The sequence below is a fragment of the Palaemon carinicauda genome, chromosome 24 (genome assembly GCF_036898095.1).
Source record: "Palaemon carinicauda isolate YSFRI2023 chromosome 24, ASM3689809v2, whole genome shotgun sequence".
NCBI classification, from domain to species: Eukaryota; Metazoa; Arthropoda; class Malacostraca; order Decapoda; family Palaemonidae; genus Palaemon; species Palaemon carinicauda.
In genome coordinates this window covers 80,207,507-80,231,167 of record NC_090748.1, presented here as the reverse complement: position 1 = coordinate 80,231,167, position 23,661 = coordinate 80,207,507, and the positions used below count along the sequence as shown (strand labels likewise).

The following is a 23,661-nucleotide window of genomic DNA, read 5'->3' as shown; positions in this document are numbered from 1 at the left end:
TTACAGGAAAGGACTTCTTCGACACCTTATTGGAGGGCCTTGCTGTCCTACTAGTTGAGGGTCTGGTGGTCTGTGGCTGTTTTTTCTGAGATGGAGGAGCTTTACCATAGGACCACGATGTCAAGGCCCTACGGAGGAGGGGGCCATGGTTGGACTTTCTCCACCATTCAACCACTCGCACAACTTCTCCCAGCTTGAGCAGGAAAGAACCATCCAAGGTGGAATTCCTGGGCCATGACTATCTGTGGAACCTTTCCATCAATACTGACACCCGAGTATCGCATTTGCGTACAGGTTGACCTGGTGGGTGAGAAACTCAATGGTTTGAGTACCCAACAAAAGAAAGGTTTCTATTGACTTCCTCGTAGAATCCTTGGACCAATCTTTGGTTCTAACGAGTTCTCCCACGGATCATAGCAATAGGTCCAGCCACGAAGTAGCCTGCATGGAGTACTTTGCGACCTTCTCCAGGTTAAGGATCTCAAACACCGAGACCCCAGAAAATCTCTCGAAAGGGACACCTCTCAAGAGCGCCTCAACAATATAGTCTATAGGCAAAGCCAAAAAGGGCTCGTCTGAGACCTCGTAATATCTCCTCTGTTGCACGAGCAGAGGTGGGAGGATTTTCGAGGACAAGCCAGCATGTGAAAGCACTGGTGAGAAGCAATCCCGGGAAGAAGAATGACAATCACGAGCAGGCGACTGACGATCGTGAGGTGGCGAGCAATGATCATGAGCAGGAGTGTGAGATGATCGTCATTCTCTGGAGTGTAGCATTGTTTCCTGACATAGGGAGAGGGTGAACGTCTGGAAGGTCGAAGAAGACTGCAATCCTTGGACGACGAGGAGACCCAGTACAGTGAACCCTCGCTACTTCGCGGTTCGACCATCGCGGATTCACCACTTCGCGGATTTTTTCCATAACCCATATATATACAGTAATATATATATATATATATATATATATATATATATATATATATATATATATATATATATATATATATATGTATGCATGTATATATGTATTTATGTATATATGTATGTATGTATATATGTAGGTATGTATATGTGTATACATATAAATATATTATATATATATATATATATATATATATATATATATATATATATATATATATATATATATATATATATATATATATATATATATATATATATATATATATATATATATATATATATATATATATATATATATATATATATATACACACACACACATATATATATATATATATATATATATATATATATATATATATATATATATATATATATATATATATATATATATATATATATATCTAAAGTAGGAAGATGTGATGTAGTTCTAAGGGAAAAGTATGGGAAATATGTCTGGGTAATAAGCAAAGCTCTACCTCCAGTTTGTTTCTTCATTATGATCAGAGATAAGCGTAAACAAAACATTGGTTGCCATTTTTTATCGTGCTTTTTAGCGTGTTTAGGAAACGCATGATATAAAATCGCCTTTAATATTTGTGCATGTTTTAGTTTAGGGTACTGTAGTACATGCATTAAGTGTTCTGTACATTAAAGGGTAGTTTGTTAACAGTACTACGTACAAGGGAAGGTTTTAAAAGTCTGAATATACATGTTGAATAAATAGGTAAATATGGTGTCACTACTTCGCGGATTTTCACCTATCGCGGCCGGGTCTGGAACCTATCTACCGCGATAAACGAGGGTTCACTGTAGTGGCGAGGGTTCCTTCATCAACAGCAGGTCGGTGCTGGGATGGTGAGTGGGCATGCTGGGCTCTTCAACTATTATCCTTGGCAGGGGAGTCATGCTACGAAAGACTGGAAGACGAGGATGCAGGGAGACGTCTAGCAGGAACAAGTCTAGGCCTTTGTTCAATCTCCTCCTCAGAAAGGGAAAGAATGCAGACTTCGGCGTAGGCAGCAGGAGCCGAAGAGGGCGAGAGCATAACTTCGAACTAGCAAGGCAGTCAACAACAGCACTCCTAAGCATAGGAAATTCTAACTCTGAGGAAACAAGAGTTCGTCTCCTCTCAGCCCTCGGCTATAGAAGCTCCATCAACTCGTCCTTCAAAGGTGAACCAGCAAATCTAGCAACGGTCAAACCTGTAAAAAGTCACAGTATGAGACGGATCCCCCAAGGGAAGGGAAGGGCTTGCTTCTCTAAGGGAAGCAACACCGTCCCTAGATCCGCGGGGTTGGCCTGGTGTTAGCTGGCCAACACTCCTACTTGACCGATCCTCAGTAGAGAGCAATCGAGTAGGAGCTTCAGGAAGAGATCAGGGAATCGAGGAAGAAGTCTAAGGTTTCTTTGACTTCAAGGAAGACCCAGAAGACAAAATATCTCTCTTGGACTTCTTGTGCCATCTCCCAAATCTCTCTCACTGGGAGGAAGACCACTTCCAGCATTCATCGCAGGTGTTATCCTGGTCACAACAAATGGGAGTCGGTCTCGGCGGAGGACATGAAGGTCCCAAAGGAGTGCCTTTCAGGTACTGGACAAGTCTGCATGATGGAAAGCAGGAAGAAGACAGAAGTACACCTGAAAAGAGAAAGCAAAGGAAAGAATTAGTTCAAATGGCAAAGTCTGTTGGGGAGGATGAGAGACTACATCTGCTCTCCACTGAGCTAAAAAAGTGAGAAGGCAACACTGGTGTGTGAGTGAGAGGGTAGCCGCTAACTAGCAAACCAGTGGTTATACCTTGCTTAAAAGTTTATGGCTAGTCCTCCAGGTTCGCCGAAAGATAAGCCTTTTGTACGATATATGAGTTATACAAGTTATTTTAACTTTCATATGTTCTATATTTGTGAATGTCTTTTCTGGATATCGTCCATATCACCAGGCATGTTTTGACGTCAAGCAACATATCAAAGCTACGGGGTTAAGACTCAAGGAAGGCCAAAACAGTCGTAAGGCATCATTAACCTGAAAATCAGGCTCCCCTCAAGAGGAAGGCTCTCCCGCTCCCATTCTCTAGGGAAAACAAGAATGTCTACCTACTACACAGTTAGCCTTTGAGTTAAAGGACCATCACTCCTGTCTGAGAGGCCTCTGGAGGAGACCAGTGGTGAAGAGTTAGAAGGTAGCGTATCAAGGGAATGGAAGAAAAGTTGGGACTTCCTAGACCTCGAGGAAGACCCAAAGGGCAAAGAAATCTTTTTGACTTCTTCCTCTTGCCGTACACCCCCTACAGGGAGGATTGAGGCCTGGCTGCAGGGGTGTCCTTTGCAAGCCAGGCATAAAAGTGAGGAGTTGTCTCCATTTTAGACATGAAGGTGCTACACTTACAGCCCGACACCTAGGTCACGTCCGCATCTCCAGCATCCTCACTGAAGACCTCCCACACAGACACGCTGAAAAAAATAAAAATGCTGTAGGTAGAAAATTAAGTAAACCATCATTCCAGTGGCGAGAACGTTCGTTCACACCAACAGCTGAAATCAAAGTGGTTTGTCAGTGAAGCAGCAGCGCTGTGCATTCCCCACTACCAACTGGTAACTACCGTCTGGTTGTTTACACCTCGTTTTAGATTTTAACGGCTGTGTAATACAGAATCACCGTTAACAATTCTGTGTAAAGGACGAGAGTTTGTATATGTACAGGAACCAGTACAGTACATGGTTCATGTTAGGAATCAGCAACAATAAAAACATAAGACATGAAAAAGTGGCAAAGGCAAGTTCAAAGATACATCTAAATATAGGTGAGTTAGTCAGTTCTACCTGGCATGGTAAGTTTTCAACACCCTAACCTGACATGACCTTAAGCACCGTAAAATTATCGGCACATAACATGAAATATATCACCTCAAATCGTAGTGTGAAATATGACAAATTCGTAGGTAATTTGTATTTTTCCTAACTATACAAACCTTAGCTATTTAATATGGGTAATTACTTTCGGCGTAGCTGAAATGACGAGCCATTAGAATTTTAACGAGGGCTTACTACCCCACCGCTAGTTAGCGGGGGGTAGAGAGGGTAGCTTGCTACCCCCCCCTTACACACACCTGTGCTTGAGCTCACTTTGCTTAGAGGTAGGACTTCACGGGGAATAGGGCTGGCGGGCAAGTTTGATTAAATAGGTAAGGTTTGTATAGTTAGGAAAAATACAAATTACCTACAAATTTGTCATTTGTTCCGTAACTGAAGTACAAACCACGCTATTTAATATGGGTGACTCACCCCTTAGGAAGGGTGGCAAGTCCCAGCCAGTACTGGCTTTTGGCCTTGCCTCAGTATCCGAGTGTGTCAGCACTCAACAATAAGAAGTCCCTGCACCTCGCTAAAACCTTGCTACTCAAGGGCTGCGGCCTACGTAAGCTGTATGTGAAGGTATGAAGTGTGACTCGTCCTAGGAAGTTGACCTGTAGTCCTTTAGATAGAAACTTTAGGCTAGGACTCTCCCAATACCACCTCGTCAGGGTATGGGGACGTGACAGTATTAGCTTAATACTAGGAACACAAGGAAACATGGTTTATCTGCAGTGGTTCGAGGTCAGCTATGCAGAGAACCCAGGATGCTGCTTTCCCCAAGTGAGGGGAGGATGAAGAAAAGAATAAGGGCCAGACATACCTTTTCATTCATGCAGACTAAGACCGGGTAACAATGCTCTCAACCTTCTGCTACTTGTCCATTAAGGAGCCTGGGGTTTTAAACCAGCTGTTGTGCAGCCACCACAGGGCCGATAGAAAACGTATCGAGCCTCCTGTGGGTCACGTCTTGCAGGTAGGGGGCTGTGAAGGTCGTTTGATGATTTAACACCCCCGTTTGTAGAACATGCGTCACTGAAAAGTTTTTCTTGAAGGCCAGGGACGTAGCTACGCCCCTGACATCATGTGCTCTAGGGCGATGTGACGGAGGAGGGTCAGGATTCAGGGACAGATGGATCACCCTACGAATCCATGCCGAGATGGTATTCTTGGTAACCCTCCTCTTAGTCCTCCCAGTGATCACAAACAATGCCTGCACTTGGGGAAGAACTGCAGCCGTTCTTTTGAGATATAGCCTCAGACTCCTTACTGGACACAGTAGGAGATGGTCTGGGTCATCTGTTACAGAACGAAGACTCAAAATCTGGAAGGAGTCGAACCGAGGGTCCGGCACTCCCGGATTCTGAGTCTTAGCAATAAACTCAGGGACGAATCTGAACGTTACCTCCCCCCATCCCCTTGAATGGGCGATGTCATAAGAGAGACCATGAAGTTCACAGACTCGCTTGGCCGAGACCAAAGCTAGTAGGAACACCGTCTTCCAAGTTAGGTGGTGATCTGAAGCCTGGCGTAATGGTTCGTAGGGAGATCTCTTAAGAGACCTGAGAACTCGAACCACGTTCCATGGAGGAGGTCTCACTTCCGACTGAGGGCAGGTAAGTTCATAACTTCGTATGAGTGAAGAAAGTTCCAGCGAGGAAGAAATGTCCACTCCTTTGAGCCTGAAGGCTAGACTTAAGGCTGAGCGATAGCCTTTCACCGCCGAGACTGAAAGGTGCATTTCTTCCCGCAAATACATGAAGAACTCTGGTATTGCTGGAATAGTGGCATCGAGTGGAGAGATACCCCTTCCACGACACCAACCACAGAAGACATCCTGCTCGCAACTTGTTGCGAAAATCCTCTCTCAGCAAGGAGATGCTGGATAGTCTCCAGGCGTGAAGTCGTAGCGAAGCTATGGCTTTGTGGAAGATGCTGGCATGTGGTTGTTTGAGTAGCTCGTGTCGTGGAGGGAGTTCTCTCAGAAGTTCCGTTAGGAGTGGCAGAAGGTCTGGAAACCATTCCGTGTGATGCCATAGCGGAGCTATAACGGTCATAGAAAGATTGACCGATATTCTGGTCTTGTTGAGCACCCTCCTCATCAGACAGAACGGGGGAAAGGCGTAAACGTCGATGTTGTCCCACCGTTGTTGGAAGGCATCTTGCCAGAGTGCCTTGGGATCCGGGATTGGGGAGCAGTACAGCGGAAGCTTGAAGTTCAGCGCTGTAGCGAACAGATCCACAGTCGGGGAACCCCACAAAGTCAGGACTTTATTGGCTACTAGATGATCCAAAGACCACTCGGTACTCACTATCTGAGACGCTCTGCTCAGACTGTCGGCGAGCACATTCCTCTAGCCTGGAATGAAGCGAGCCGATAGTGGAATCGAGTGGGCTTCGGTCCATCTCAGTACCTCTACTGCGAGATGGGATAGCTGCTTTGAAAAGGTACCTCCTTGCTTGTTGATGTAAGCCACTGCTGTGGTGTTGTCGCTCATCACCACCATAGAGTGACCCGCCAGGTATTGTTGGATCTGTTGAAGGGCCAGGAATACGGCCTTCATTTCTAGCAGATTTATATGGAGGCACTTTTCTGATTCTGACCACAGGCCTGAGGTCCTGTGTTGCAGAACGTGGGCCCCCCACCCTTTCTTTGAGGCATCCGAAAACAGCATCAAATCCGGGGGGAGGACGAGAAGATCCACTCCCCTTCGTAGGTTCTCGTCTGTAACCCACCACTGAAGGTCCGTCTGTTCCGCAGAACCCATAGGGATCATGACGTCCGGGGAATCGTGACCCTGATTCCACCAGGACTTGAGTCGCCATTGGAGGAATCTCATCCTGAGGCGACCGTTGGGAACTAGACGGGCCAAGGATGAGAGGTAACCGAGGAGACGTAACCACGTTTGGGCTGGAAGCTCTTCTCGTCTGAGGAAAGGACTTGCGACCCTCCTCAGCCTTGCTATCCTGTCGTCTGATGGGAAGGCTTTGTGGAGATTGGTGTCTATGATCATGCCTAGATATACCAGTCTTTGAGTGGGAAGCAGAGATGACTTCTCGAGATTTACCATGATCCCACCCAGATCTTGGCAAAGTCCCAGAAGTTTGTCTCGGTGTAGAAGAAGGGCTGACTCCAAGTCTGCTAGGATCGGCCAGTCGTCCAGATAACGGAGGAGACGGATGCCGATCCTGTGTCCCCACGATAATATTAGGGTGAACACTCTGGTGAAAACCTGTGGTGCTGTGGAGAGACCGAAACATAGCACCTTGAACTGGTACACCTTGTTGTCTAGGCTGAATCTTAAGTACTTCCTTGAAGACAGATGGACTGGGATCTGGAAGTACGCATCCTTCAGATCCAGTGTACACATGAAGTCTTGCGATCTCACTGCAAGTCTGACCGTGTCTGCGGTCTCCATGCTGAACGGAGTTTGCTTGACAAACCTGTTCAGAGCTGAGAGGTCGATGACTGGTCTCCAGCCTCCAGACGCCTTCTTTACAAGAAAGAGTCCTGAAGAAGCCTGGGGACCCGTCGACGACCTCTTGGAGAGCACCCTTCTTCAACATGGTCTGGACTTCTGCCCGAAGGGCTTGCCTCCCTGCCTATCCCATGGCAAGGGAGCTCAACGACACTCGATTCGCTGTCAGGGGAGGTAGAGATATGGTGAAAGGGACGCGATATCCTTGACTGATTACGGAAATCGTCCAGGAATCGGCCCCGAGTTGCTGCCATCTGTTCGCGCAACTTTGTAGGCATCCCCCCACTGGTGGACATGCAGGGGGACTGCCAATCCTAGCTTTTGCGGCCTCGGCCACTCCCTCTAGGATTCTTTCCTCCCCTGGAGGACTTTTTGCCTTTCTTGTCCTTGACAGGAAAGGGCTTAGACACCGTCGTCTTCGCTGTAGCTGCCGGTTTCGTGGTCTTGGTAGGACGTGGTTGCTGGAGGTTTATAGGGCTTCCATGTTAGAGCCCATGTAGGAGAGAGTCCTAGTTGGACTTCCTCCACCTCTCAGCCGCCTGCTCCACGTCCTTAGGCTCGAACAAGTTCTTCCCCATAATGGAAGAATGTCTGAGCCTGCTGATCTCGGTACTGGGGACCTTTTGATTGAAAATCTCAGACACCGCATCTCAACGTTTCAAGATGGTATTAGCCCACAAGTTCGAGACTTGGTGGGCTAGAAACTCGATCGTACGAGTGCCCGAGAGTAAAAAGGTCTCCATGGCCTTCCTGGTACTTTCTTCGGACAAGTCCTCTGAACTTAACAGGATGCCCAGGGATCCTAGCCAGATGTCCAGCCATGAAGTTGCCTACATGGCACACTTCGCTACCTTCTCCTGGCTAAGGATCTCCGTTGCCGAGAACGAGACCTGCCGGTTGGAGTCTCTCTCTAGAGGGACTCCCGTGGTAAGCTCTTTCAAAGAGTGGTGCAGGGGAAGAGCTAATCAAGTCTCCTCCACGATGTCAAAGTACCTCTTCTGAAGGGGCGGACGAATGTTGGCGCGCGCAGGCTGGAGAAGGCAGAGGGCGCGCTGAAGGATGAATAAGCGCTCGCGCACGCGAAGGCAACTTCACGCACGCGTGGGCGCGCAGGGTTCGGCCGAAGAGCCCGTGCGAGCGGTAACGTTGGGCGCGCGCAGGAGACATTTCCCTTGCGCGCGGGCATGAGATCGCACATCTGGCTGTGGTGATGGGCGTGGGCGCGCAGGGCACGCTTGCGCCACCTCGTGAGCGCGCATCGGAGACTGCGCACGAGGGCGCGCTGGTTAAGGATGGCGCGCAGGCGGGGACCGATGGCGCGTTGGTGAGCGCTGGCGAGCAGGGGAAGAGGTTAACTTCCCCACTGCGCCCAGATCAGAAGATCGTGGGCGCGCAGGCGAGCGCTGCCGCGCAGGAGAACGAAGGCTGGCAATCTGTCGACGAGCGCTTGCACGCAGGGGAGACCTGGCGCGTAAGGGACGTATGCACTAATTTGTGCGTACGCCCTTGAGGCCCCGAAGGGACCGTTGCCCGTTTTACAACGGGATGTGTTGGCGCCCACAGCGCGTCAGCAGCCAGGAACAGCGACAGCAGGTCAGCAGGTCTGGCGGGTGGAAGGCCGGCGTGCCCTTTGTAAGGACGACCTTCCACCGAAGGAGATCGCGAACAATCTGCAGAAGTCCAGGGTTGTAGCTGGTAGAGTCGGAGAACGACGGCGAGGTTCCTCTGTGGCGGACTGCGGTGACGATGAACCGAAGAGGCGCCTCCTAACACCCTTGTGAGGTGAAGGAAGGCGGGCTTTAGGCCTAATACGCGCTCTGGGGCCTGTGGGGTCAGCAGGCTGACCATCAGCAGTCCTCCGAAGAGGGGTCTCTGTGAGTGAACTCCCCCGAGGGGGAGAATCACTAGCAGGAGAGACCGTTGGACTTAGTTCCTCCCTCGAAGGATGTTCGGAGGGGGGAACTAAGCCTTCAGCTACATCAGCAACATCAGGAGCAGAGGTTTGATACAACTCATCGGAAGCCTCTGCCACAACAACGTCGACGATAGACAGAGGATCAACCTCTGCTAAAGTCGGCGATTGTTTGACAGCTGCCCCCAACCTGATCATGTCAAACAAGGCTTCCCTGGAGGGCAAACCCTCAAGCCCCAAGGAAGCCCAAAGCTGCAACAAATCATTATTAGACACGTTTACATTAAAATCCTCCCCCGAGGGAGGAGGAGGAGGAGGAGCTGCCTCGCTATGGGAGGCAACTCCCTCTCCCAAACCTCGAGATCGGTCAACAGAACTACGGCCTACACTACCACTCGACAGTTTCACGGAAGAAACCGATCGAGTGGGAGCTTCGGAGGAGGTTTGGGCCACGGAAGAAGAGCCCTTGGGATTTTCTCCTTTCAAAGAAACCTTCGAAGGAGAAATATCCCCTCTGGACTTCTTCCGGCGCCGAGAAAACCTCTCCCACTGGGAGGTAGACCACTCCCTACACTCACCACACACATTATTCTTATCACACCGCTGGCCCTACAATAAGGACACAAGGTGTGGGGGTCCGTTTCGACCGCCGACATATACGTGCCACAAGGGCGGTCAGGTAATCCAGGACACTTACGCATCGCTGAGGTCAACTTCACACACACTCTATCAAAAGGAAAAGCAAAAAGATTAGCAATGGCTGTCAAAGAAGGCGAGGGTGACAGCTGACACGTCCGACTATCACCCGAGCCGAGAGGAAAGTGAGCTCAAGCACAGGTGTGTGAGAGGGGGGGTAGCAAACTACCCTCCCTAACCCCTGCTAACTAGCGGTGGGGTAGTAAACCCTCGTTAAAATTCTAATGGCTCATCATTTCAGCTACGCCGAAAGTAATTACCCATATTAAATAGCGTGGTTTGTATTTCAGTTACGGAACAAATATATAGTATGCTCATTCTAAAGAGACTAGAGAAAGATTGATGAAAAAGTGGGTTTTATAAAAGGTAAAAGCAGTACAGTGGAACCTCTACACACGAACGTATCTACATCCGAATTCTCCAACATCTGAAGTAAAATTCGAGCAATTTTTCGACTCTACACCCAAATTTTATTTTGACACACGAAGTAAGCAATTTTCGTCGTACCGGTTGTATCAGAATTTTTCGACACGCGAAGTACAATTCGAACACGTTCCTACTCTACACCCGAAGTAAACAATACCCGTACTCGTAGATGGTACTCATAGCGCCGGATGTATTTTTTATTTAAGCCGATAGAAGGCAGCACTTCGACCTCAGAGGGATCCTCAATTAGCGTGGCTTGGGTCATTCCTCTGTTCTCGTCAGCTTCGTGTGGTTGTGCGCTGTGCGTTCTGCTATTAACTGTATTTTAATCGTGATTTTTACGTACAACCTTTTACGGTTTTTTACGTAAAGCATGGGTCCTAAAAGGCTTAGTTTCGTAAGTGGTAGTGGTAGTGATGAGAAAAGGAAGAAGGAAATGCTTCCTTTAGAAGTAAAGCAAGAAATTATTGAAAAGCATGAGCGTGGCATCCGCGTGAGTGAACTTGCAAAAGAATATGGCCGAAATATGTCGACGATCTCGACAATCTTGAAACAGAAAGAAGCCATTAAAGCAGAGAAACCTTCTAAGGGGATCACCATCATTTCAAAACGTCGTAGCCCTGTCATAGAAGAGATGGAACGACTTCTGCTAATCTGGATCAAGGACAGAGAGATTGTTGGCGACACCATCACCGAAACTATCATCTGCGAGAAGGCGCACGCCATCTTCACTGACTTGAAGGAGGCGAGCTCTGGGGGTGATGCTGGGGAGAGTTCAACCGAACCTTCCTCAGACGATTTCAAGGCATCTCGTGGCTGGTTTGAAAAATTTAAGAAACGGTCCGGGATTCATTCAGTTGTTCGCCACGGAGAGGCTGCTAGTGCGGACACAAAGGCTGCAGCTGACTTTGTGAAGCTTTGAAAGGACCGTGCAGGAAGAAGGCTACGTAGAGCAGCAGGTGTTTAATTGTGATGAAACCGGGCTGTTTTGGAAGAAGATGCCCAGTCGAACCTACATCACCGCCGAAGAGAAGAAATTTCCTGGGCATAAGCCAATGAAGGATCGGTTGACTCTTGCCCTATGTGCCAACACTAGCGGGGACTTTAAAGTCAAGCCCTTACTGGTTTACCATTCGGAGAACCCTAGGGCCTTTAAGGCGCAGAATGTGGATAAGGACCAGCTTCATGTTTTCTGGTGATCCAACTCGAAGGCCTGGGTCACTAGGCAGTTCTTTGTCCAATGGGTTAACCAAGTTTTCGGCCCTTCTGTGAATAAGTATCTTCATGAGCAGAAATTGCCTTTAAAGTGCCTGCTATGCCTTGACAAAGCAACCGCTCACCCCCCCCCCCCCTCCCCCCCGGACTTGAAGATGATATCTTCGAAGAATTCAAGCTCATAAAGGTGCTGTATCTTCCACCAAATACCACCTCTATCCTCCAGCCCATGGACCAGCAAGTCATCTCGAACTTCAAGAAGCTCTACACCAAGCACCTATTCAAGCAGTGCTTTAATGTCACGCAAAGCACAAACTTAACTTTGCGTGAATTTTGGAAAAGCCACTTTAACATCGTGCACTGCTTGAAGATCATAGATCAGGCTTGGGTGGGATTAACTCGACGAACCCTCAATTCTGCCTGGAAGAAGCTGTGGCCTGATGCAGTTTCTCCCCGAGATTTCGAGGGTTTTGACCACGAACCTGATCCCGTGGTGGGTGCAGCGGAAGACGTAGAGGAAATCCGTCTCCCTTGGCAAGTCCATGGTTCTGGAGGTCGACGCAGATGACATCACGGAACTTGTCGCCGAACATCACGACGAACTTACTACAGAGGAGCTCAAGGAACTCCATGCTATGTCTGAGCACATGAGTGATGATGAGGAAGGGATCGAGGAGGTAGAACATGTGTTAGGTTCGGCGCAAATGAAAGAGATGTTAGGAAAATATCAAGACGTGGTCGACTTCATGGACAAATACCATCCAAAAAAATTGCAGGTTTGTCGTGTAGTTGCGCAGTTCGATGATGTTTGCCTAACTCATTTTCGAAACATTCTGAAAAGCCGTACCAAGCAACTTTCTATCGATAGCTTCTTTAAAAAAACTACGAAGCGAACTCGTGATGAAGAGAAAGGAAGTGGTTCAAAGAAAACGGCAAAGAGTGAAGAGAAAAAAATTCAATCAATTTTAAGTGTAGAGAGTGAAAGTGATTAAAATTAATCATCAAAAAAAAAAAAAAGAAAATGTACCAAAAAATATAAGATATAAAAATAAAAAAAAATAAATAAGCTAAGCTAGGTTAAAGTTCACTTAGTGTAAGTTAGAATAAGTTACGGTAGTGTACGTTTATCGTAGTTACCCTCTCTACCTCCTCGCCGCCCGTCCGTCTCCTCTCTGCGTAGCAAGACCGACACCTGCGCTGGACTTTCTAAGGTAAAGTGACGCTAAAAACCCGTTTCTTATTTATTATTTCTTGATAATTATTCTTTTTTACATGTCTATTATCTAATTTAGAGTGCATATTGTCATGTGTAATTATGTGTAGTAATTTATTAAGGAGTTATCATAGGTTTTTTGGCTCAACCACGGATTAATCCTATTTCAATGTATTCTTATGGGAAAATTCGTTTCTACCTCCGAACATTTTCTACACCCGAAGTCGGTTGTGGAACGGATTAAATTCGTATGTAGAGGTACCACTGTACTGACCACTTATTCATTTTAAGGCATACAGTAGAGCAATGTGTAGAATATAGAAACCCCCTTTTAATGGTATTTGTGGCCAATGAAAATGCCTTCGATAGTGTGCACCGGCCAACTTTTGTGGAGAGTCCTGCGTTATTATGGAGTTCCTCTTAAATATGTAAACTTGACTAAGTCTGTTCATGAACATAGCAAGTGCAAAGTTAATGTTAGTGGGGTCTCATCAAATGAATTTCCTTTGAACTGTGTAGTACTCCCAAGGAATGTGTTGTCACCTATGTTGCTTATCCTCCTCATGGATTTTGTAATACATAGAACAGTTGGGGATGGTGAAAAAGGATTGGACTGCATTGGTAACAGGAAATTAGTTGACTTAGAGTATGCTGATGACGCAGTCCTTATTAGCAGAACACCACAGGACTTGCAAAGCTTGCTTACCAGAATGCATGAAATATAACATGAGGTTGGACTAAGATAAATTAAAGAAAGATAGAGATGATGAGAACAAAATATACTATGCAATGGAAGATTATATATCATTGGAAGGAGAAAAGATTAATGAGGTTGAATCATTTACAGAGTCAGGCACTATAATCTCTACACAGGATCTTTAGAATTTAAGTTTAATGAAAAATTGAAAAAAGCAAATCAGACATACGCTAGATTAAGTAAAATTTGGAAATCAAATCACCTGAAATTACATATAAAAATCATACTAATTATCATTTTAGTGAGATTGTTTTACTGTATGTTCATGAGTTGTGGTATGACAATGAAACAACATCCAACAGGCAGGACAGGATAGGAAATGAAACTATAAAGAAAGATTACCCGAGTGCTATATGTAGATGAGATCAGGGTGAGGGGTAGATGGAGATGGTGTGGGCTTGCTCTTTGCACTCCCCATGAGAGATTAGTTCACCTAACTGTCAACTGGGGTCCACAAGGCACTAGAAGAGTTGAAAGACCAAGGCCTACATGGCTGAGGACTATGAAGCGTGAAGTAGATAATGAATGGAGAAGTATTAATTTAATAGGCGTGGGAGATGATGATGATGATGATGAATTTTCAGCTACTTACATGAATCATATATTTTTCCAACATTTCATCTTCTGTTTATCTTGCATTTCTGACCATTATGATTGTTTCAAATCACTTGTTTTAGGCATTTTCCCACCCAATTAAACCCATTATCCTACTGGGGTCCCAATAATTGTCTTTATATAAAGGGGTTCAAAAACTTACAAAAGGCTGTTTTGTCCCAATAATCATGGTCAGAAATTAATAAAACACAAGATAGAAAGTATGAAAAATATATGGTTCATGTATGTGTCTAGAAATTTTAATTTATATTTACCCAAAATAATACTGTACTAGAACCACCAAGTCATTTAAATGTACCAGCCCCGGGGGACTTCATTTTCTAAACTACTGTCCTGTACTATGCACCTTCCCTTTTTCCATTACAATTGCAAACATAAAAGGGATCGGTGCTGATCCTTGATGATCTGTAAATTTGAGTTATATGGCACATCGCTGGAATTAGGGAAGACATGCAACAAGTATCCGAGAACTGTTGTTGAACTTGGAATAAGATGAATAATCTTGGAGTCTGAAAACATCTAAGTATCTATTCAAGTGAAAGTACTGTATACAATACTGGAAAAAAAAAGACCAGACAAAAGCTATTCTGCAGTACATTGACTATAAGCTAACAATACATCACAAAGATTGTCTATATATTTATGGAATTCCATTTACACAATGATACACATTAAAATTTACAACTTAATAGGCATTTATATGATAATCAATAAGAATGTATACTATACATTTACAGTATTGTTTGCCTTCATCCCCTACAAAAATCCCCCCCCCCCCAAAAAAAAAATAAACCATCCTTCAAATATTGGTGACATTTTATGAAAATAAATAATTCTGGAAGACTACTACAGTAAACTATCCTCTACAAATAATTAAGGACAATAATCAATGGTATGTTAATTCTACGAAAAATATGCAGGATTTCTAACCATTTTTCAGGCATTATTGCTACTTTTATAGACCATTAAACCTAGGTCCTCAGTGATAAGTTATGACCTAAGGTAGGTAACTGAAATTAAACTTTTCCCCTGACAGGCTACCGTAGGCAGCTTGTGTACTGAACCAATTTCGCATAAACATCAAAATTATGTGAATAACATACCTGCAAAGACCAAGTCACCACCCTTTCCCCATCGCCCAAAACTGCTGCAGTTTTAGTCTAGACAGGATAACCTCTTCATCCGAGGCGTCAAGGTTATAATCTCAAGTCTGTATACCTTGGCTCCATCAATACCACCCACATCTCCCCTGCCATATCCAAAGAAACTTCTGAATGTTAATGACAGTTTCCGAAAATTTACTGTTCAAAAGGCACAAATCATATCTACTATGACGGCATTTCACCTGCCCAAATTCTCCTCCTGCCCTTGGCTAAACACCTGTTGGTTGCCTGGATTGAGGTGACCCGTCTACCTGCCGAGATCACCCACCCTATACCCTACCTGTTATTGCCTACCCACAATGTTTGAATACGCTACATCCTGTTCTAGTTAAGTGACTACCACGTTCTTCGAAGTCTTACCTTCAAGCCACTGTTCAGTAATTTCCGTATTTAATCCATTTTATCGGTATTTTCATCTTGGCCAAGCGCCATTCGCTCGCGCACAAACACCACCACCAGAGAGCTTTGCTGTAATGACAATGGGAGACGGGACTCGTTCCCACGTCCGTGCCCTGACGCCCAGGTAAGATGCCCAACAGGTGAGGCTAGTGGTCGAGCCTTGCTTCATTTCATTCATTAAGGGTCTATAAACTAGAGACGTCATACGAGCAATACTTGGAACAGTTTGTTTTCATTATATATTTTTTTGCATCAAAGTTCATATATCCTTATACCCTAAGAAATCCATGAAAATAGTTTGGTTGCAATGAAATTGTAAGGAAAATCATATTTAGAGATAATTTAAACCTTGCCCTAAACATCTGGAAGGCCACTCGTGTACGAAACATTTAGGGAACGTTGTCTGAACGATAAGTACAATTTTACAGGGTACATAAATTTAATGTGTTAACCCCGATAATGTATTATGATTTGTCACTTTATCTAAAGGATATTTGATAACAACCATGTCTTTAAGAATACACTTAATTATAGATTATGCATGTTCGATGCCAAGGTGAGCAACATCACGTAAAAGTCAAGGATACTTGAATTACGATAGAGCGGAAGCTCTTCGCGAGTGTGAATTTGTGGTTGTTTGGTGTCGCGTGCCTATTTTAAGCTTAATTCACGTTGGTTGTAAAAACTCTCAAAGATAGAAGTGGGTGGGGCATTAATGCTTGAGAAGTGGATTCTTATCATTGTAATTCACAATAGGGCACTTCTGGGCCCGATAAGATAGAATTGTCTACTACGTTATAGTACTACTACTACTGCTCATCTCCCACTGTTTCATCTCAAGAATTGAGATGCTTTCCTGACTGATATCATAGATAGCGTAAGTTGTAATTCAAACATTTCTGCTAATGTTCATTACCAGTAGATACCATCAAACAGGTTGCTCTTTAGATTCAAAACATTTGTAAATATCTCACAGGCTACTCAGTCGGTAGACAAATAATCTTTAATCAGAGCAAAAAAAAAAATATTTCTTTTGTGTTCACAAGGTAACTGTACAGCCACGCTTACCAGGTGACAAAAATAAGCCTTTACGTTATCAGCAACTTCAAGGACTGCCTACGTTACATACGCATTTCTTATCAGTTAGCTTAGTAGAGGGATGCTGAAACTATGAATATTACAACTGGAAAACGTTAGAACACGTGGGTCATTTCCCTCAAAAACTAATGGCGGAAAAACAAAGTAGTCAGATTAATTAATTACACACACACACACACACACACACACACACACACATATATATATATATATATATATATATATATATATATATATATATATATATATATATATATGTGTGTGTGTGTGTGTGTGTGTGTGTGTGTGTGTGTGTGTGTGTTTCCGGTCACGCTCAGACGTAAAACTACTTTCCCTGTCACTCATAGGGAGAGGTCGAGTAGTCATACCCTGGGGTGTGTGTGTATGTTCATATCTATCTAAATATTTAGGCACCGTTTGACAGGTTGCATTCACTAGCATATGTATAAATATACCATGCGCACACACACACACACACACACATATATATATATATATATATATATATATATATATATATATATTTGTGTCTGAATATATATTTTATTCATATTACCGCTAGAAAGTTATTGGGTCCATTGACTGGCCAGACAATACTACATTGGATCTCTCTCTCTCTCTCTCTCTCTCTCTCTCTCTCTCTCTCTCTCTCTCTCTCTCTCTCTCTCTCTCTATCGTGACGACTCATTTTTATTTTGGTTGGACATATACTGAATAATCTGGCTTATTCATCCGAGATTCTCATCTGTCTTCATACGCCTGACAACATCGAGATTACAAAACAATTCTTCTTCGCTTAATGGGTAAACTACTGCATTATAACTGTTCAGTGGCTACTTTCCTCTTGGTAAGGGTAAAAGATACTCTTTAGCTATGGTAAGCAGCTCTTCTAGGAGGGCACTCCAAAATTAAACCATTGTTCTCTAGTCTTGGGTAGTGGCATAGCCTCTGTACCATGGTCTTCCACTGTCTTGGGTTAGAGTTCTCTTGCTTGATGGTACACTCGGGCACATTATTCTGTCTAATTTCTCTTCCTGTTTCATTAGTTTTTATAGGAAATATATACTTCAATGTTATTGCTGTTCTTAAAATATTTCATTTTACATTGCCTCCTTTCCTTACAGGGCTATTTTCCTTGTAGGACCCCTGGGCTTATAGCATCCTGCTTTTCCAACTAGGGTTGTAGCTTAGCAAGTAATAATAATAATAATAATAATAATAATAATAATAATAATAATAATAATAATAATAATAATAATCATAATTTGTTTCCTTTCCTTTAGGGTTATTTTTCCCAGTTGGAGACCTTGATCTTATAACATCCTGCGTTTCCAACTAGGGTTGTAGCTTCGCAAGTTATAATAATAATAATAATAATAATAATAATAATAATAATAATAATAATAATGATAATACTAGTGTTACCATCCATAATATATATATATATATATATATATATATATACATACATATATATATATATATATATATATATATATATATATATGTATATATATGTATATATATATATATATATATATATATATATATATATATATACATATATATATATATATATATATATATATATATATATATATATATATATATATATATCTTGTTTCTACCAATGCTTTGTGTTTTGCTTATCAGCCATAAATTTTTTCCTCTCAAGAGCCAAAATAGTTTGATTTTTAATACTAATGTGACCTCAATAAGAAAAGTCGCAGAATAACCAAATCGTACAAGTATATGAATGTAGCAGCTAGAAAATCTGTTTTACGAAAGGTTCTCTTAAATGAATATATGCATGCATTGTTTAAAAAAAAAGCCTGCATATCTGTATGCCGATACTGTCAACTAAAGTCTTAATCTTGAACACGGATTAGAAACAATATAATTAAAATCTATACCTAGATTGAGAATTAATGGAAACTCCAGAAAATTAAAAGACATCCTTGTAAGGTTTAAATATAATAGTTTGCTTAATTAATTGGAAGAAATGGTTGCTAGAAAAATTGATTGAACAAAAAATTTAGTTTTATTAAATATTTGGTCTTAATATTAATGTTTGATGGCACCGTTTGATTAGCTCATCATGTTGTAGATCGTAATGCTAACCATTATTTTCAGTGAATACTACTAAAATTAGGCTATCACATGATACCAAATTTACTTTTAATTCTGTATTGCATTTTCTTCTACAAGGTTCAGTCTCACACTTAGGCTATCGAGAAGTTTAGTTCCAGATGTGAAACAAATTGAAAAATCTTGCTAGCCACATTGTGGAATCGCTGGAATTTTAAAGGTTCAATATAACTGGAAGCAGATGCTGTCTTAATGAGCAGCTTCAGACGAGTTTCACACATCTATTTTATTGATTTTCTATTCATTTTCAATTTAGGATTTTTTTTTTACTGTGATGGGCTGCCATCCATGGTGGAGACTGAAATCGAGTCAAGGTGGATGGTAATATTAATAATAGTAATGGTAGTAATAATAATTATATATATATATATATATATATATATATATATATATATATATATATATATATATATATATATATATATATATATATATATATATGCAACTATTGACCAGAAAAGACTCTCCTCTTATTACCTTTTTTCAATTATTCCCGTAATGTTAGTAGAATGGTCGTCTTCATGTTATTTTGGCATCATCTATTTCATTTAATTGTTTTTGTCTCAAATCAAGATTGATTACTCTCATAAGTGAATGATTTAAATTATAAAGTTTCACAGATATCTATAAGAATTTAAAATAAGAATTTATACTTTGGTTTTCTAGAGTTGACATTGTTGCTTTTGTAATCAGAACACAATCCTGTGGCTCTGATGGCAGTGAGGTCTTGCCAAGAGAACGTCACCTCTGGTTTTAATTTTGAATACTTCAGACTTCAAACTTCTTATTTTGACAGTTGCTGTTTCTAGGAAATTTGGCAAAGAAAACAGAACACATCCTCAATCGTCTTTCTAGTGTTATTTACAGATATTTGTCAGACATTGCTTTACATACCTTTCTAATAATACTGTATATCTCCCCTATCTCAATATTTTCATCTAGTGAGGTCCACATGTTTTTTTTTTTTTCTCTTTTTTTTAAGATCAGTCCGTCATCTGCCCAGAACCATAAGACAGTATAGTTCTTCAAGGAGTTGCTAACAAACTGGCTATGCTTTTTTCCTTTTGGTTAACTGGGAGGTCTTACACTTTCATTTAGCTATCCACAGGAATGGTTATTGTTCTGTATGTTAAAGGTCATATGTAAACAGTAGAAAACCAATAAAAACAACATTAGCCCGTTAAGAGACTTAGGGGTTGAACTTATAACAAATCATTTGGAAAAAGCCAAACTGACGAATGCATATTTCACAACTGCATTCACTAGGGAAGAATCAATGACCCTACCCAAATCAGCTATCAAATGTGAAGAGCCACAACCATTAAATAGAATCAACTTTATCATGAAAGATGTCGAAAAGAAAGTAAAGGGAGTCAGTAAGTCTAAGGCACCAGGTCCCGATGATATTCATCCGAAAAAGATTACAAAACTAGAAGAAGAGATAACCCCACGCTTACAAAATGTTCCAAAAGACACCCAATAAAGGAAAGGCACCACATAAATGAAAACTAGGCAAAGTTCTTCCAATCTACAAGAAGGGACCAAAAGAAGAACCTGGCAACTACAGACCTGTGTCTAACTTCAGTGCCTTGCAAAATTTCTTAATCAATTATAGTATAGTCAATAATGGAACATATAAAAAAACAATCTTCTGATAGACAGCCAACATAGTTTTAGACAAAAGAGATCATGTGTGACAAATCTGTTGGATTTTTTTCCACATGTTTTGCATTTATGACAAAAGCAGGACATTAGACATCATATACCTAGACTTTCAAAAGAATTTTGACACAGTCCCTCATAAAAAATTAATGGTTAAAATTACAGAACTACGCTTCATTGATGAACCAGCTGAATGAATTGAAGATTGGGTGACAAACCGAAAACAGAGAATTGTAATCAATGGAGAAGCGTCAGAATAAGCAGCTCTTACAAGCGGAGTACCTCAAGGATCTGCCCTTCGCCCATTATTGTACTATTTCTGATTTACATTAATGACGTAGATTTAGGATTAACTAGTAGAAAAATTAAATTTGCCGACGATACTAAACTAGGCATAAATACTGCAAACTCAAAAGATGTAGAAGCCTTAAGAGAGGATCTAATTAAGTTAGGAGAATGGTCCAGAAAATGGCAAATGCCTTCCAACTGTGGGAAATGCAAAGTTATGCACATAGGTTATAGTAACCCACAAACAGTGTGGACCTGAAGGAAGATCTCAATATTATTACAGTATTAGCAAAGATTTAAAGTTTACCAAACAGAGCATAAAAGCTGGAAAGAAAGCACAAAAACTAATAGGTTACATGCAGAAACAATTCAAATACATCAACATAGACACTGTACTACAGCATGCCCAAACCATCTCCATCTACCCCTCATCATGGTCTCATCCACATATGGCATTCAAGTAATCTCTCTTATAGTTTGGGTTCTAATCTTGTCCTGCCATTTAACTCCCAATATTCTTCCGAGGGCTTTGTTCTCAAATCTACAAAATCTGCTGAATATTGTTTCATTGTCATACCATGACTCCTGTCCATGCAGTAACACATATCTCACTAAACTGACAATTAGCCAGATTTTTATATGTAATTTCAGGCGATTTGATTTCCAAATTTTACTTAACCTAGTCATTGTCTGATTTACTTTTTTCAATCTTTCATTAGACTCAGATTCAAAAGATTCTGTATTAGAGATCATAGTTCCTAAATACTCAAATGATTCCACCTCATTAGTCCTTTCTCATTCCAATGATATTCTATCTTCCATTGGATATTCCATTCTCATCATCTCTGTCTTTCTTCTATTTATCTAGTATACAGAGTCAAATTCTTGGCTCCAAGTATTCAGAAGGATACACATGGAAGCAGTACAAGCTAGGGCCACCAACCTAGCTCCAACACTAAGACAATTTGGATTCAGACGGACAGATCATTCGAACTCATTTTATCTACAAACTCGTCAACTGAGGCAGTTAATAGAGGCATTCAAAATTCTTCAAGGAATAACATATGTAGATTACAACAATCTTTTCATGCTTAGCACAAATGAGTCCAGAGGTAACAGATACAAATTGGACTTGAAAAGATACAACACCCCTCAATGTTATAATTTCTTTACATACAGTACCGTACAAAATAGAAATACAGAGAAGACTTCCAGTGGATGTAGCAAACAGTAACATGGTAAACGAGTTCGAGAATAAGTTAGACAAGATCAGATAGGTAGTATATTGGCCAGGGCACCAGCCATCCGTTGAGATATTACCACTAGAGAGTTATGGGGTCCTTTGACTGGCCAGACAGTACTACATTGGATCCTTCTCTCTGGTTACGGTTTATTTTCCCTTTGCCTACACATACATTGAATAGTCTGGCCTAATCTTTACATATTCTCCTCTGTCTTCATGCACCTTACAACACTGAGATGAAAAACAATTATTTTTCGCCCAAGGGGTTAACTACTGCACTGTAATTGTTCAGTGGCCACTTTCCTCTTGGTAAGAGTAGAAGAGACTCTTTAGCTATAGTAACCAGATCTTCTAGGAGAAGGACACTCCAAAATCAAACCATTGTTCTCTGGTCTTGGGTAGTGCTATAGCCTCTGTACAATGGTCTTCTACTGTCTTGGGTTAGAGTTCTCTTGCTTGAGGGTACACTCGGATACACTATTATATCTTATTTCTATTCGTCTTGTTTGGTTAAAGTTTTTATAGTTTATAAAGAAAATATTCATTTCAATGTTACTGTTCTTAAAATATTTTATTTTAACATGTTTCCTTTCCTTACTTAGCTATTTTTCCTGTTGGAATAATAATAATAATAATAATAATAATAATAATAATAATAATAATAATAATAATAAAAAGTCTCTAAGTATTTAAACTAAATTGCTCTACCCAAGAGCAAATGGTCTCCCTGGATGGACTAAAAAGTCTTTGACATCCAAAATCCTTGTAACTCCTCTTCTTTATCAAAGACCTTTTAAAATTCATAATAATTTTTAGTGGTTTGTCATGAAATTTAGTGAATGAATTTTTACTCCTAACAAAAAATTAGTAAAAATTAATGATTTACAAGAAAAAACAAAAATTTAAAAATAAGCTTACATTTTATCTTTAAGGAGACCCATGGCTGGTGTGAGGGAGACAAGAGAGGAGGAGGAATGGGGTTACTGCTTGGAAGGAGAATCTCTTTCCCTGAGCAATTCTGGTAAGATATCCCAAGTTCTCTCTCTTGAACAATGCTCACTAATCAACACTTTTTAGTCATACAGAGTCATTTTCACATTGTTATATTCAAGTTTGACAAGGAGCCTATCTACAGATGAGTGCTTCTTATTTTCTTTAAAATATCACGAAAATGGGGTAAAAATCACATGAACACGGTGTGAACACTGCATGTGTGTGTTGTATGGGCACTGCAAGACTTATTTCATGCTAGTCTTGTACAGTATATGCCAGTACTTGCCTACAAAATTACGGCGCAAAAATTTTGCTTACAGACCAATACATGACTCATGAGCCAATTTGAATTTGTATGCTCATATTCAAAGTTAACCTATTCATAAACTGAGGTACAATTGTGCTGTACATGATATTGTAAAATAAATAATTCAGTGGACAAATATTGCAACTGACTTATTCTACTTTATACAGTACTAGATTTAGTTGTAATCTGGGCTAAACACTTGGGCCTCCAGGGTTATTTAGCACCCAAGTGCAACTGGGAAAAACTGTGCAGCAACAATTTGAAGTAAAAT

The 23,661-nt window shown here is 41.6% G+C and overlaps 1 protein-coding gene across 2 annotated transcripts in view; it reads right to left on the bottom strand.

Annotated features, from left to right (window-relative positions):
• Positions 1–15,795, bottom strand: part of wgn (wengen) — a 99,737-nt gene extending 83,942 nt beyond the window's left edge. The window contains exon 1 of one of the 2 annotated variants that reach the window (XM_068348231.1): positions 15,613–15,795. The gene's annotated coding sequence lies outside the window, so the exon portion shown is untranslated. Of the gene's footprint in view, positions 1–15,192; positions 15,437–15,612 lie in introns of those variants that run through there. The other variant, XM_068348232.1, reaches the window with a different exon arrangement.
• Between the last annotated feature and the right edge of the window lie 7,866 nt (positions 15,796–23,661).